Below are 17,691 nucleotides of genomic sequence, written 5' to 3'. Positions count from 1 at the left end.
TAAGAATGATGGAGGCCACTGTGTTCTTGGGGACCTTCAATGCTGCAGAAATGTTTTGGTACCCTTCCCCAGATCTGTGCCTCAACAAAATCCTGTCTTGGAGCTCTACGGACAATCCCTTCGACCTCATGGCTTGGTTTTTGCTCTGACATGCACGGTCAATTGTTGGACATTATATAGACAGCTGTGTGCCTTTCCAAATCATGTTTAATCAATTTAAATTTCCCATAGGTGGACTCCAATTATGATCAATGGAAACAGGATGCACCCGAGCTCAATTTCAAGTCTCATAGCAAAGGGTTTAAATACGTACGCAAATAAGATCGGTTTATCATTTTTAAATTTGCAAACATTTCTAAAACCTGTTTTCGCTTTGTCATCATGGGTTATTGTGTGTAGACTTAGAATAAGGCTGTACGTACAAGAGAAGGGATCTGAATACTTTCCGATTGCATTGTATATATTGTCCTTATCAAGAGCCTCAGTGTTGTGTATGATGACTGTTGCTCCCTCCTCCCTCAGGCTGATTACCCTTGTGTGCGTCTAGTCTGATGGGAGTGTATCAAGGGTCATACCCTCTAAGGTCTAGTGATAATTCATCATCTTAATGACAGTCCCAGAGCTCGGCTTCAAAGAGCTGTAGAAACATCTACATATACAGGGGGTTGTTTCTAAGTGTCGATACTGTCAGAGCTCTCAATACTGTCGATCCGGCCAGAGCCTGGGACTCAAACCAGTGATTGTATCACTAAGCTGCGCGCATTAGAAATAAGCCCGCAATTGAACTTCACTCAACCCCCCCCCCCCCCCCTTAGTTAACACTATCAATGCTTCCCTTTACGGTGGGAATTGTGATCAAATCAACATTAGCAACTTTCAATGCAACATACCGAACCAAAACAAAGTATGCAAGACTTTTTAGTATGCAAAACTATGCAAGTGATTTTGTTGTAGGCAGAACGCATCGGAGTCAGATTCTATTGCATTGACACGTAGGACTGTTGTATTTTGAGACAAGCTTGACTAATCTACGTAGCCAATACGGTAGAGGGTAGCATAATTGATCTGATTCGCTGTAATAATGGTATGGGAATAATAATGCATTTTATTTTGTAAAGTGGTTTCTTGCATCAAACATTTTCAGTCACCTTGTCTGAAGGACAAGTGGATAAACAGGTTAATGTAAAGCCCTGCATGTTTTTTTCCCAAATGTACATTCCGTAGGCCTACATTTTACACCAAACATTGGCTGCTATTGTAGGCTGCATGATAGAACAGCCATTTCCATGTTCAAATGTTATGGGATGCATTTTGTTTTTGATGGTAGGTCCTCTGGTAGGCCTACATTATGATCATCCACAGAAGCCTATTTGACCACTGTCTGAAACTTAAAGCGGGTACAGCCTCAGTGTTTACAGTAAACACATGCTGAAATTTCCACAGAATTTTCACAACGTTCAAGTTTGCACTCAGCAGACCTGAAATTTGCTCAGTACAGAAAAAAAAAGAGGAACCATTTTCCAGAACCTCAATGGCATACACATTATTTAGGAATGCTTCAGATGAAGTTGCCCCTAGACGCTGATCTTTGGTCAGTTTTGCATTTCCCCCTAATGGTTCAGGTTAGGATTGGGGAAAGGGAAGCTGATCCTAGATTAGAACCTAGGGGAAACTCCACCCTGAAGCATTACATGAAATACTGGCAATGTTTCTTTGACACATTGGTTCCTGTTGGATTTCTACTAATAGGTTGAATAATTCTTTAGTCTCTTATTTTATTGGAGATGTATGGCACATGGTCCACAGAACTTCATAAAGAGTCACCAGTTGACCCAGTGTTCCCCATAGATTATTTTCCAACACAGGTAGGTGGCAGATTCAATGGTAGGGAAAACTGCTGTGACCAGAGCAATTTGTTCAGGAGACACAGAGTTATACAGATATGTTTTCATATCATTTTACGCAGAACTCATAATGCGCCGGCTTCCTGCAGATTTGTCAGTTAACTCCATGGGCAGCAGCACAGAGTGGTGAGTTGTAGATGACAGATATGATTCAATAGTTCAGGGCAGAGTCAAGAGAATGCAATGAAAATCCCGGGCCCATGGGCTGTTTTTTTAATTATTGCGGTACATTAAAGTTCTCATGCAATAAATTATGCAAGCCTGTTTTGTTTTGTCAAAATAATGAACTGTGAATATTTTATCAGATTAATTTAGCTGTCCAGATAGCGCACATCGTCCATCAATAAAGGAGTGAGGAGTTAGAGGGGCGGTTTAATGCAAATCTTGTCAATCTAGTCCAAGGGAGAATTTCAATTGCAAATTCCTCACGTTCTCTCTCTCCAAAATCCATTGGAGGTCAGAGTGGAGGGACGTGTGACTGTCATCCAATGAGGAGGAAGAGAAAGGATGCGAGGGGTATTCACTTGAGATTCTCGAAGTACGTAGAAAATATAAGTAACCATTTCTATGTAGGCCTGTACTTCTTTGGTGCCAATTCTTAATGACATTGGTCACCCTAACTCTCAAAAATCAGTCAATACTAGGCCAATAGTCCTCCAGTCCAGTCAAAAAGTAAGTAAACCTCAATGTATGGGGCCTCTGCCCCACAAAGGCTTTTGGTCTATCCCTCTAGAGCTCATCCCTTAATCTCCCTCTCATCTAGTTGCTTTCCCACTGTCTTCTCTTTCCTATTCATGATCTACTGGCCTCACAGACAGATTAGTGAATCAGCACCTTTGCTGGGATAGTCTGTGGAAGTCAAGCTGCTTAACTACATCTCAACACTGGCCTGACTGGAATGCCAGTCATAGGCCTGCACAACAAGCCACAGAAGAGCCATGCTCTCTACGAGAAATGTAAAGGGATACTTTATTTTTCTTCAGTACATTTCAAAAAATGTAATGATCCGAACCATAGCCTAAAATTAACTTTTTGGTCCCCTAGCCACTGTGGCAGGTAGATAAAAATCTACCAGCCACTCAGATCTTTTACCAGCCAAAATATTTTTCATATTTACATAACATTTGTTATCAAACCAATAAATATAAAATGCGCGTGAATCCCGATTAAAAAGAAAAAAAAGGCACATCCAGTAAAAATGGGTCATATTTATTTTACCGTTTAGGCTAGAGACAAAACATTTTTCTTTGCTGTAAGCATGCCTGTCAAAGTGGTGCTCTATGTTCCCTCGCTGACACTGCAGCTGAGGCTGCATGACATTGAACTTTCAAAGTCTACTCAGACTAGTCTGTACTCTTGGTTATAACATGATACAATGTTGATACATTGCTCGCTTTGGGCGCTGCTCCAATGTAACAAATGTACAAATCTAACAGAATACTCATCTGGGTCTGCATCCCCGCTCGCCATCACGGCTAAATTATATATTTCTAAAACTGACAGAGGAATAGACACGCATGAAGAGTGGACGGAGAGAAGCAGGTAAGGGCATGTAGGGGATGCAGCTGGCTGATTACAGCTGCCACACATGATATGCGCATGAAAGTGGGGTGGATATTGGACCCGCGCATACAAGAAACTAGTGGCTGTTGCTTATTAAATTCAACTGAATTTAAACAAAACTGACTTTATAAACCTTTTATAACAGGCGCCAGCAGATTCTTTAGATTGGTAGGACTGAAAAAGTCGGTAGTATACACGGTACTACGGTATTCTAAAATGTTGGTATCATAAGTATCATGGCGTTTTGGTACCGTGACATTACAGTGGTACCGGTATACCGTGCAACACTAAAATCTGGTATCGTGACAACACTAGCATACTATCACCAAGCCTGCAACTATCCATCAGACCATATAGAGAAAACAGCCCTGCCCCCCTCAGTAGCCCCCACCAGCTAGAGCAGATGCGACAGAGCGATAGCACAGCAAGAGAGATGGGGAGCGAGGGAGGTTGATGGAGGGGGAGCGTGTGGAGGCAGAAGAGACATAAGCGACGCGAGAGAGCACCGTGGACGGAGAGAATGCAGCTCCGGTGCTCTACACACACACACACACACACAGGCACCAAGAGCCAGTGTGCCTGAGTGAATTTGACAATGAGTCATATTTAAAACCAAGGGAGGGATCGCTCTGCGCGTGTGGGTGCGTTCGCAGCAAGAGGCATTGAAAAACATGGCAGAGAAGGAACGACACCGTCCAAAACGGGATCCATAGAAGCAGTCGCGCCGTGATTGGGCCACCACACACAGTGATAGAAAAGCAGCGATAAAACGGTAACCGTGAGACGGAGCTGAGCCAAGGTGTGTGGTGGACAGGAAGAAGAGAGAGATAAACCATTGAAGCTGGCAGCAGCACTGGGCAGAGTCATGGGTAGGTTGTTGTGCCCTAGTAGATGAGAGATGAGGGGAGCAAGCCCTCCGTCCTGCCCTGAAACGACTTGCACTGGGGAACAGGTATGTCTTCTGGTCCGGTGTGCTCAATTACAGCTCAAAAATACGCACATGCTCTTACAAGAGCGTATTGGTAGTAAAAGCTGCCATGTACACACTGATGCACAGGTACTGGCTGTTAGGAAGGAATGTATAGCTTTGAGAGCTCGTTTTTGTTTAGAACCTGAGAACACATTGGGGTGTGTGTGTTTAATGTTTCTTTGCATTCCTGAGGATGCCTACATGAGGGATTTGGCTTTTCAGCACCTTTTGTGCACTCTCACAAACAACCCTTTGTCTGGAGGGGGTATTTTAAGAGAGCAGCATGTAATCCAGTTGAATGTGAGAGAACCCACACCACTCCAGGGGACTAGTTGCCCAAAAATGTGAAAACAGTGCAGTGCTTTCACAGCAATCTAAATTAAACATACCTTTTCAGTTAGCTTGGGTTGCTTTTCCAAATGTGCCCACTTCTTGCTTACACCTTATCCAAGTATGAATTCCTCCAATTGTCTAAATGAGCAATTGAGGACAGAGAAGATCCTCATAGTTAACTTATTTAGTCCACCCATATATTAGATAGTAACCTTAATCATGCACAGGGGCGGTTTCTTACAAGGAAAGGCACAAATAGCCCTCAATTTAAGAGAGAAAATTTGCTCATTAGTTACTCTAACAGGATGTTGGTTTCCTCTTCATAACGGATACACATGTAAACACAAGTATAATAATAGATCCAGTGGCATGTCATTCATTAAAAGAGTAATTTGGTTTATTAACTCTCAAAAGTAACTGGCTCCAGTTACTAGACTTGCATGACTCACATGCAAAGCGACATTATTAATAGTTCTTTTAATGTAAATTGTAACACATACAGTACCATTCAAAAGTTGACACAGCTACTTATTCAAGGGTTTTTCTTTATTTGTACCATTTTCTACATTTTAGAATAATAGTGAAGACATCAAAACTATGAAATAACACATGGAATTATGTAGTAACCAAAAGTGTTAAACATATTTACATTTGAGATTCTTCAAAGTAGCCACCCTTTGCCTTGATGACAGCTTTGCACACTCTTGGCATTCTCTCAACAAGCTTTTTGGAATGCTTTTCCAACAGTGTTGGTGTTGCCAGATATGCAGAGCACTTGTTGGCTGCTTTTCCTTCACACTGCGGTCCAACTCATCCCAAACCATCTCAACTGGGTTGAGGTCAGGTGATTGTGGAGGCCAGGTCATCTGATGCAGCACTCCATCACTCTCCTTCTTGGTCAAATAGCCCTTACACAGCCTGGAGGTGTGTTGGGTCATTGTCTTGTTGGAAAACAAATTATAGTGGGACTAAGCGCAAACCAGATGAGATGGCATATCGCTGCAGAATGCTGTGGTAGCCATGCTGGTTAAGTGTGCCTTCGAAATAAAATCAGTGTCACCAGCAAAGCACCATCATACCACCTCCTCCATGCCTCACGGTGGGAACCACACATGCGGAGATCATCTGTTCACCGACTCTGCGTCTCACAAAGACGCCGGTTGGAACCAAAAATCTCAAATTTAGACTCAGACCAAATGACAGATTTCCACTGGTGTAATGTCCATTGCTCGTGTTTCTTGGCCCAAGCAAGTCACTTCTTATTGGTGTCCTTTAGTAGTGTTTTTTTTGCAGCAACTCGACCATTAATGCCTGATTCACAGTCTCAGAAAAATGTATGTATCACTTGAACCCTGAAGCATTTATTTGGGCTGCAATCGGAGGTGCAGTTAACTCTAATGAACTTATCCTCTGCAGCAGAGGTAACTCTGGGTCTCCTTTCCTGTGGCGGTCCTCATGAGAGCCAGTTTAATCATAACGCTTGGTTTTTGCGACTGTACTTGAAACTTTCAAAGTTATTGAAATTTTCCAGATTGACTGACCTTCATGTCTTAAAGTAATGATGGACTGTTGTTCCTCGATGCTTATTTGAGCTGTTCTTGACGTAATATGGACTTGGTCTATTACCAAATAGGGCCATCTTCTTTATACCACCCCTACATTGTCACAACAACTGATTGGCTGAAACGCATTAAGGAAAGAAATTCCACAAATTAACTTTCGGCACACCTGTTAATTGAAATGCATTCCAGGTGACTACCTCATGAAGCTGGTTAAGAGAATGCCAAGAGTGTGCAAATCTGTTTTCAAAGCAAAGGGTGGCTACTTTGAAGAACCTAAAATATATTTTTATTCGTCTAACACTTTTTTTGGTTACTACATGATTCCATGTGTTATTTCATAGTTTTGATCTATTTTATTATTATTCTACAATGTAGAAAATAAAGAAAAACCTTGAAATGAGTAGTTGGGTCCTACGTAGCGAAATTTGAAAGTGTTATTTTATTTTTCATTGGATAAAAGTAGAGACTCAGAGCTAGACAATGGTATACAGTGCCTTCGGAAAGTATTCAGACCCCTTGACTAAGTTAGCTTACAGCTTTATTCTAAAAATGTTCAACGTGTCGTCGTCGTCGTCGTCCCCCCCCCGCATCAATCTACACCCAATACCCCATAATGACAAAGCAAAAACTGGTTTGTATTCAGACCCTTTAGTCAGTACTTTGTTGAAGCACATTTGGCAGTGAATACAGCCTCGAGTCTTCTTGGGTGTGACGCTACAAGCTTTGCACACTTGTATTTGGGGAGTTTCTCCCATTCTTCTCTGCAGATCCTCTCATGCTCTGTCAGGTTGGATGTAGAGCGTTGCTGCACAGCTATTTTCAGGTCTCTCCAGATGTTCGATCAGGTTCAAGTCTGGGCTCTGGCAGGTTACCCAAGGACATTCTGAGACTTGTCCCAAAGCCACTCCTGTGTTGTCTTGGCTTTGTGCTTAGGGTCATTGTCCTGTTGGAAGGTGAAACTTTGCCCCAGTCTGAGGTTATCAAGGATCTCTCTGTACTTTGCGCCGTTCATCTTTGCCTTGATCCTGACTAGTCTCCCAGTCCCTGCCCCTGAAAAACATCCCCACAGCATGATGCTGCCACCACGCTTCACCGTAGGGATGGTGCCAGCTTTCCTCCAGATGTGACGCTTGGCATTTAGGCCAAGGATTTTAACCTTTGTTTCATCAGACCAGAGAATCCTGTTTCTTATGGTCTGAGAGTCTTTAGGTACCTTTTGGCAAACTCCAAGCGGCTGTCATGTGCCTTTTACGGAGGAGTGGCTTCCGTCTGGCCACTCTACCATTAAGGCCTAATTGGTGGAGCGCTGCAGAGATAGTTGTCCTTCTGGAAGGTTCTGCCATCTCCACAGAGGAACTCTAGAGCTCTGTCAGAGTGACCATCGGGTTCTTGGTCACCTCCCTGACTGCGGGTCCTCTCCCCCGATTGCTCAGTTTGGCCCGGGCGGCCAGCTCTAGGAAGAGTCTTGGTGGTTCCAAACTTCTTCCACTTAAGAATGGAGGCCGCTGTGTTCTTGGGGACCTTCAAAGCTGCAGAATTTATTTTGGAAACAATCCTGTCTCAGAGCACTATGGACAATTTCTTCGACCTCATGGCTTGGTTTTTGCTCTGAAATGCACTGTCAACTGTGGGACCTTATATAGACAGGTGTGTGCGCCTTTCCAAATCATGTGCAATCAATCATGAATTTACCACAGGAGGACTCCAATCAAGTTGCAGAAACATCAAGGATGAGCAATGGAAACAGGATGCACCTGAGCTCATTTACGAGTCTCAAAGCAACAGGTCTGAATACCTAAGTAAATATAATCTGTTTCTAAAAACCTGTTTCCGCTTCGTCATTATGGGGTATTTTGTGTAGATTGATAAGGAAATTGTTTTATTTAACCCGTTTTAGAATAAGGCTTTAACATAACAAAATGTGGAAAGTCAAGGGGTCCGAATACTTTCCAAAGGCACTGTATTATACACCGCAGTTGAGGAACAATAGGAAAGTAATTCTGCTTTTAAAGTTCATACATTTGTAACCCCACTTTTGAGAAAATAGTACACCTACTGGAGAGCACTTTTGTCTACACCCATTCAGCATTGTTCACACCCTCTAAAGCCTTAGTCCCACCCATGTCTTTAAGGATTCACATGTGAGGCCATGTGTTAAAAAGAGTAAGGTTGTGTAGTAAACAACCAAAGACTAAAAGTGGTAGCAAAAATACACCCCATCTAGTCCTTGGCCTATATTCTAATCCGACTTTGGTACAGGTAATGTTTTTCTTCACATTACCGTGTGTGGTAACACACACACTATAGGCAAATCTGACCATAATTCTATCCTCCTGATTCCTGCTTTACAAGCAAAAATTCAAAGAGGAAGCAACAGGGATTAAAAAAAAAAAAAAAGGTGTTCAGATGAAGCAGATGCTAAGCTACAGGACTGTTTTGCTAGCACAGACTGGAATATGTTCCGGAATTCTTCCGATGGCATTTAGGAGTACACCACATTGGTCACTGGCTTCATCAATAAGTGCCCTCGATGACGTTGTCCCCACAGTGACTGTACGTATATACCCCAACCAAAAGCCATGGATTACCGTCAACATCCGCTATGAGCTAAAGGGTAGAGCTGCCGCTTTCAAGGAGCGGGACTCTAACCCGAAAGCTTATAAGAAATCCCGCTAAGCCCTCCGACGAACTATCAAAAGGCAAAGCATCAATACAGGACTGAGATCAAATCGTACTACACTGGCTCCAACGCTCGTCAGATGTGGCAGGGCTTGCAAACTATTAGACGACAAAGGGAAGCACAGCCGAGAGCTGACCAGTGACACGAGCCTACCAGACAAGCTAAATGACTTCTATGCTTGCTTCAAGGAAAGTAACACTGAAACATGCATGAGAGCATCAGCTGTTCCGGATGACTGTGTGATCATGCTCTCCACAGCCGATGTAAGATCTTTAAACAGGTCAACATTCACAAGGCCGCAGGGCCAGACGGATTACCATTAGAGCCAGTTTGCGCTGTTCTGTGAAGGGAGTAGTACACAGCGTTGTACGAGATCTTCAGTTTCTTGGCAATTTTTCGCATGGAATAGCCTTCATTTCTCAGAACAAGAATAGACTAACGAGTTTCAGAAGGAAGAGCTTTGTTTCTGGCCATTTTGAGCCTGTAATCGAACCCACAAATGCTGATGCTCCAGATTCTCAACTAGTCTAAAGAAGGACAGTTTTATTGCTTCTTTAATCAAAACAAAACAGTTTTATGTTTTTGTTAGCTGTGCTAACATAATTGCAAAAAGGCTTTCTAATGATCAATTAGCCTTTTAAAATTATAAACTTGGATTAGCTAACACAACGTGCCATTGGAACACAGGAGTGATGGTGGCTGATAATGAGCCTATGTAGATATTCCATTAAAACAAAAATCAGCCGTTTCCAGCTTCAATAGTCATTTACAACATTAACAATGTCTACACTGTATTTCTGATCAATTTGTCATTTTAAAAACGGACAAAAAAATATTTTATTTAAAAAAACAAAAGGAATTTCTAAGTGACAAACTTTTGAACGGTAGTGTATCTACAACTGTCTTTTCTCTCTGTCAAAGACAAGACACTTAGTTTCACATTCGGACAGTTTTACATACTGTGTACAAAACATTAGGAACACCATCCTAATATTGAGTTGCATCCCCTTTTGCCCTCAATTCATCGGGGCATGCACTTAACAAAAGGTGTCGAAAGCATTCCACATGGATGCTGGCCCATGACTATAATTTGTGTCAAGATGGCAGTATGTCCTTTGGGTGGTGGATCATTCTTGATTCACACAGGAAACTTTTTAGTGTGAAAAACCCAACAGCATTGCAGTTCTTGACACACTCAAACCGGTGCGCCTGGCACCTACTATCCTACCCGGTCCAAAGGCACTTAAAACCTGTTAGGGCTAGGGGGCAGTATTGACACGGCCGGATAAAAAAACGTACCCGATTTAATCTGGTTACTACTCCTGCCCAGTAACTAGAATATGCATATAATTACTGGCTTTGGATAGAAAACACCCTAAAGTTTCTAAAACTGTTTGAATGGTGTCTGTGAGTATAACAGAACTCATATGGCAGGCAAAACCCTGAGACAAATCCTGACAGGAAACTGAAATCTGATGTGTGGATATCACTTCAAACATTTGCCATTGAAACACACAGGGGCTTGTGGATCATTTAGCACTTCCTATGGCTTCCACTAGATGTCCCCAGTCTTTACAAAGTGGTTTGAGTCTCCTACTATCAAAAAAGACTGAAAGAGAGCCTGTTTATCTTGGTCACAGGGGATGGGCCATTACCATTGTGACGTCGGCGCCCATGGGTACTCTCCCTTTTCGAAACGTTTTGAAAGACAATGCAACCGTCCCAATGGAATATTATTGAAGCCCTGGTTGAAAAAGCCCCTAAAGATTTATGTTATACAACGTTTGACATGTTTGAACGAACTTAAATATTTTTTTTTTGCTCATTCCTGACGACAAGTCAGACGCACACGGTATATTTTCACTAGCCTTCGGAGCGCGCTAACACTATTGGGACATAAATTATTAACTTTTTTGAACAAAACTACATTTGTTATGGACCTGGGATTCCTAGAAGTGCTTTCTGATAAAGATAATCAAAAGGTAAGGGATTATTTACAATAGTATTTTTGATGGTTGATCGTTCCAAGATGGCTCCAACATTTATAGCCTAGACTTTTTTTCTGGGCATACCATGTCATTTATTGCAAAGTGTGATTTCCCAGTAAAGTTATTTTTAAATCTGGCAAAGAGATTGCATTCAAGACATGTTAATCTATAAGTCTTTGAATGACAATATTACATTTTAACAATGTTTTCGAATAGTAATTTTGTAAATTGTAGCGCTAATAAACCGGAAGCATTTGAGGCAAAAGATTTTCTGAACGTCATGCGCCGATGTAAAATGCTGTTTTTATATATAAAATATGAACTTTATCGAACAAAAAAATGCATGTGTTGTGTAACATGATGTCCTAGGAGTGTCATCTGATGAAGGTTGTCAAAGGTTAGTGCTGCATTTAGCTGTGTTTTGGGTATTTGTGATGCATGCTAGTTGCTTTGAAAATGGCTGTGTGATTATTTCTGGCTGGGTACTCTGCTGACATAATCTAATGTTTTGCTTTTGCTGTAAAGCCTTTTTGAAATCGGACAACATGGTTCGATTCAGGAGAGGTGTATCTATAAAACGGTGTAAAATAGTCATATGTTTGAGAAATTGAAGTTATAGCATTTATGAGGTTTTGCATTTAGCGCGACGCGATTCCACTGGCTGTTGATTAGGGTGGGACGCAAGCGTCCCACTGGCCCAGAGAGGTTAAATCTTGTGTCTTGCCCATTCACCCTATGAATGGCACACATACACAATCCATGTCTCAATTGTCCCAAGGCTTGAAAATGATTCTTTAACCACTCTTCTCTTCATCTACACTGATTGAAGTGGATTTAACAGGTGACATCAATAAGGGATCATAGGATTTACCTGGTCAGTCTCATTAAAAAGAAGTGTTCCTAATGTTTTGTACACACTAGTGTGAATGATAGTGGTTCCTCCTTTAAAAAGTTGTCATACAGCAGCACAGCTTGCAGGCTGCTGCGGTATGGTACAGCACGTTAGTGCATAACATCCTAGTATTTTACGGTCAGCCGTCGTTGCTGTTAATGCTCTTTAAAACCACCAGAGGGCGGCATGCTGCTTGCTTACTTTCCCAAATAATCCTACGGAGATCCATGCAGGCCAGACGTTTTGATTGCTATACCCGATCTGAAAGAGCATAAGTTAATTTCGTTGACATGAAGCAACCATAGACTCAGCTACTATAGCACAGAGAAATACTTCTTAAAACATGACATTCTGTTCTTTTGAAAAATTGTCTTTGTATAATTTTTTTTATGACCTTCCTAAACAAAATAATGGTTCTCTTTGTGATTGTGTATACTAAATTGGTTTATTAGACTGGCGGCTACTGTTAATATGCATACCCTGCAGCAGACCTTCATGGCGCTTTGCAGATGAAATGCTCAGTAAGTCGGTCTTTCATGATATTTATCTAAATATAGGCCTACTGCTACAGTGTAAAATACACATATTTCAGTAAATTCAGGGACAGGTGGGTTCAAGGTTTTTATTGAAATGACATGGAGCTGTAGGACTAAGAGTCCTGTTTTCTGTAGCTGTCTTAACATAACTTGCATGTCATCACCCCAGACAGCACATACACACATCTCGCTGACGTCTGCCCGATGTATACACGATCCATCGGGCTGATGTCGTATGGAGAGCGTTTGCACATTGGCAAGATATCGTAGAGACGTCTGCATTAGATCTCATTTGCCCTTCAGCGGCTGTTTGGATGATGCATGTCAAAGCTGCTAAATTATACTGGCAATAAAAAAAACTATTGATTCACATTTCAGTTGTTTAGCAGCCACGACTTATAGTAGTGAGTGCATGCATTCTCTTTTTTTCCCCCCTCTTCATACTTGTCCCACGTAGGAATTGAACCCACAACCATAGCGTTGCAAGTGCCATGGTCTACATGGGACTATGCTAAACTATGTCATTTTGCCTGTGGGTAAAATGGAGAGAAGATTCAAGTTAAATGTCAAATTTATTAGGCTATTGCAATACCATCAAGTTCCCTCTTAAGGATCCGCCCCCTTTTTTCTATTTTCACCTAAAATGACATGCCCAAATCTAACTGCCTGTAACTCAGACCCTGACGCAAGGATATGCATATTCTTGTTACCATTTGAAAGGAAACACTTTGAGGTTTGTGGAAATGTTAATGGAATGGAGGAGAATAAAACACAATAGATCTGGTAAAATACGAAAGAAAAAAAACAACCGTTTATTTATATTTTTTTGTACCATCTTTGAAATGCAAGAGAAAAGTCCATAATGTATTATTCCAGCCCAGGTGTAATTTAGATGTTGGCCACTAGACAGCAGCAGTGTCTGTGCAAAGTTTTAGACTGATCCAATGAACCATTGCATTTCTGTAAAAAATGTATCAAGACTGCCCAAATGTGCCTACTTTGTTTATTAAAAACTTTGCACTCTCCTCAAACAATAGCATGGTACTATTTCACTGTGATAGCTACTGCAAATTGGACAGTGCATTTAAATTAACAATCATTTAAGCTTTCTGTCCTGGTAAATTTTGTTACTTACAACCTCATGCTAATCGCATTAGCCTATGTTAGCTCAACTGTCCCGTGGAAGGGACACCGATCCCGAAGGGAGAACAGACCAAATCCAGACTTACTCGATGACCTCAAGTACTCATTAACTCTTGTCTTTAATGCTTTTTCGGGTTGCATCTCTCATGGACATTTAAAAAAATAACATTAGACTTGGGGATTACGGTCACGGACAGTGATATTCACAAACACTAATCGTCAGATGCCTGTGTTACGCCGAACGCACAGGAAAATGAACAGGTACAGTAGACATAATAATTCTTAAATAAATCTACTGCTGGTCTTTATGGTCTGTTGCACATTTTTACATTGGATTCCATTTCCAGCCAGACTATTCAAGCCATCGACTCCCTGATGGATGATCTTTAGTGTGCAGTCTCTCTCTCTCGCTACAGCCAATTTCATTTGAATTATAATAAATGAATATATTTGTAGGGGTTGATGTATTTTTTGTTAGGTCAAATCTGGTCTGTGATATGGAGTTAAAATGTAAAACTTCAGAGTTCTTAAGCCTCAAATACATTGCAAGTTCACACTTTTTTGCCATTAGCCTACACTTTACAATAGGACTCAACTCTGACAGCAGCATTTATCAGTAGTCTAAAATGTGCCACAAATTGGGGGATTTCACACACCCAAGGGCGATCTATTAGACTAACCTTTTGTAAATTAATGGAGGTGTGAATGTTCCAGTCAGTCGCTCTCCTATTGCACTAGAGTCCTGCATCAGGCAACAACAAAATCAGCTGGCGGGTGTTCCCAGAGTTGAGAGAGAACTTCGGTAAATACAATGGCGCAATTACACTTGACATGTGGACTGACGATTTTCAAAAAAATAGGATACTTGTGCCTTACAGCCTATTACATAAATGATGAGTGGATGTTAGCCAACACAGAGTGGGACAGTGCAGTTCAAAACTGCAGATAACATAAGGCCAGCTATTGTGAAAGAATACTTATGGATCTTGTTGATTTCCTCTATCGCTTCAACAGGCCTACTGTCCACCTGGTAATTGTGTGGTTCCAAAAGGATAAAGTGTCTCTGTGGTTTCAGAGATGACATCCTTTTCCTGCACAGCAATGTGAAGAAATCTAGTTATGAATGGACTGTTCATTAGGTTATAATAATCCACGCCTTCTGGGAATGTTAAAGTCCAAAAGTTATGGGTGGAGTTAGAAATTTGGCTTTCAGAAGTATTAAAATAGATATTGTCTGCATATTTCAAGACATGGCATATAAGGGTGCAGTGAGATACCCTATGGGTTGGATGATATTTTTCTCGTCAATAAGCTTGATGCAAAATAGCCTACACAAATATACTGCTCAAAAAAATAAAGGTAACACTTAAACAACACCTAGATCTGAATGAAAGAAATAATCTTATTAAATACTTTTTTCTTTACATACTTGAATGTGCTGACAACAAAATAACAAAAAGAATCAATGGAAATCCAATTTATCAACCCATGAAGGTCTGGATTTGGAGTCACTCAAAATTAAAGTGGAAATCCACACTACAGGCTGATCCAACTTTAATGTAATGTCCTTAAAACAAGTCAAAATGAGGCTCAGTAGTGTGTGTGGCCTCCACGTGCCTGTATGACCTCCCTACAATGTCTGGGCATGCTCCTGATGAGGTGGCGGATGGTCTCCTGAGGGATCTCCTCCCAGACCTGGACTAAAGCATCCGCCAACTCCTGGACAGTCTGTGGTGCAACGTGGCATTGGTGGATGGAGCGAGACATGATGTCCCAGATGTGCTCAATTGGATTCAGGTCTGGGGAACGGGCGGGCCAGTCCATAGCATCAATGCCTTCCTCTTGCAGGAACTGCTGACACACTCCAGCCACATGAGGTCTAGCATTGTCTTGCATTAGGAGGAACCCAGGGCCAACCGCACCAGCATATGGTCTCACAAGGGGTCTGAGGATCTCATCTCGGTACCTAATGGCAGTCAGGCTACCTCTGGCGAGCACATGGAGGGCTGTGCGGCCCCCCAAAGAAATGCCACCCCACACCATGACTGACCCACCGCCAAACCGGTCATGCTGGAGGATGTTGCAGGCAGCAGAACGTTCTCCACGGCGTCTCCAGACTCTGTCACGTCTGTCACATGTGCTCAGTGTGAACCTGCTTTCATCTGTGAAGAGCACAGGGCGCCAGTGGCGAATTTGCCAATCTTGGTGTTCTCTGGCAAATGCCAAACATCCTGCACGGTGTTGGGCTGTAAGCACAACCCCCACCTGTGGACGTCGGGCCCTCATACCACCCTCATGGAGTCTGTTTCTGACCGTTTGAGCAGACACATGCACATTTGTGGCCTGCTGGAGGTCATTTTGCAGGGCTCTGGCAGTGCTCCTCCTGCTCCTCCTTGCACAAAGGTGGAGGTAGCGGTCCTGCTACTGGGTTGTTGCCCTCCTACGACCTCCTCCACGTCTCCTGATGTACTGGCCTGTCTCCTGGTACCGCCTCCATGCTCTGGACACTACGCTGACAGACACAGTAAACCTTCTTGCCACAGCTCGCATTGATGTGCCATCCTGGATGAGCTGCACTACCTGAGCCACTTGTGTGGGTTGTAGACTCCGTCTCATACTACAACTAGAGTGAAAGCACCGCCAGCATTCAAAAGTGACCAAAACATCAGCCAGGAAGCATAGGAACTGAGAAGTGGTCTGTGGTCCCCACCTGCAGAACCACTCCTTTATTGGGGGTGTCTTGCTAATTGCCTATAATTTCCACCTGTTGTCTATTCCATTTGCACAACAGCATGTGAAATTTATTGTCAATCAGTGTTGCTTCCTAAGTGGACAGTTTGATTTCACAGAAGTGTGATTGACTTGGAGTTACATTGTGTTGTTTAAGTGTTCCCTTTATTTTTTTGAGCAGTGTATATTCAATTGCCTAAATAAACTTGTATATTTCATAAATATGAAGTAGCTCAGGTCTCGAAAATATAGGCCACATCTCCCCCCCCCCCCACTGGACTCCTTCACATTAGCAAAGAAGGACTATTAATCTTTCACACTGTGGTAAATAAAGCCAGCTTGTTATTTCGGTTTTTAGAGGGAGAAACCAAAAGCATAATCAGCGTTCTAACTCCCCTTTGTGATTGCGTGATTCCGTCAGTGCGCCACACTACCACAAACAGTCACGACACGAGCTAAAAACTTTTAGTTGAGGAACCACTGTACCATCAACTCGCAGAAAGTAGGGGCTGCTCATTAGCCAGTTTAAGCAAGACATCTCTAAATGACACTTAAAAGGGCTCATAAGCTTTGAACAGCTAATATACTTTCCAGTTAATTCAACATTAGTCGATGAATGATAGTTACAGCGCATTCAGAAAGTATTTAGACCCCTTGACTTATCCAATTTGTTACGTTACAGCCTTAATGTAAAATGTATTAAATACATTTTTTCCACCTGCACAGATACCCCGTAATTACAAAGCAAAAAGTTGTTCCAAATTTATATTAAAAAAAGTAAAACAAATGCTTTATTTAAATAAGTATCCAGACCTTTTGCTATGAGAGTCGAAATTGAGCTCAGGTGCATCCTGTTTCCACTGATTATCCTTGAGATGTTTCTAAAACTTGGAGTCCACCTGTGGTAAATTCAATTGATTGGACATGATTTGGAAAGGCACACACTTGTCTATATAAGGTCCCACAGTTGACAGTGCATGTCAGAGCAAAAACCAAGCCATGAGGTCAAAGGAATTGTCAATAGTGCTCCGAGAAAGGATTGTGTCGAAACACAGATCTGAGGAAGGGTCCCAAAAAATGTCTGCAGCATTGCAGGTCCCAAAGAACACAGTGGCCTCCATCATTCTAAAAAGGAAGAAGTTCAGAACCACCAAGACTCTTCCTAGAGCTGAGTAAAAAGGCACTTGGCAAACTGCAAGCAGGCTGTCAAAAGGCACCTAAAGACTCAGACCATGAGAAACAAGATTGTCTGGTCTGATGAAACCAAGATTGAACTCTTTGGCCTAAATGCCAAGCGTCACATCTGGAGGAAACCTGGCACCATCTCTACGATGAACCTCCGCCCCCTCAGACTGAAAATAGCTGTGCAGCAACACTCCCCATCCAACCT

At 42.1% G+C, this 17,691-nt stretch overlaps 2 protein-coding genes across 5 annotated transcripts in view; one reads left to right on the top strand and one right to left on the bottom strand.

The window, feature by feature from the left end:
• LOC115156642 (parafibromin-like) overlaps positions 1-17,691 on the bottom strand; it is a 76,648-nt gene that overhangs the window by 24,381 nt on the left and 34,576 nt on the right. The window lies entirely within an intron of this gene.
• Positions 1-17,691, top strand: part of LOC115156645 (beta-1,3-galactosyltransferase 2) — a 46,055-nt gene that overhangs the window by 25,350 nt on the left and 3,014 nt on the right. The window contains exon 1 of one of the 4 annotated variants that reach the window (XM_029704157.1): positions 1,166-4,419. The exons of 2 other annotated variants lie outside the window; for them this stretch is intronic. The gene's annotated coding sequence lies outside the window, so the exon portion shown is untranslated. Of the gene's footprint in view, positions 1-1,165; positions 4,420-13,419; positions 13,833-17,691 lie in introns of those variants that run through there. One more of the 4 variants, XM_029704158.1, reaches the window with a different exon arrangement.

This window comes from Salmo trutta, chromosome 21 (assembly GCF_901001165.1).
Source record: "Salmo trutta chromosome 21, fSalTru1.1, whole genome shotgun sequence".
NCBI lineage: Eukaryota > Metazoa > Chordata > Actinopteri > Salmoniformes > Salmonidae > Salmo > Salmo trutta.
This window is presented reverse-complemented; position numbering and strand designations above follow the sequence as displayed.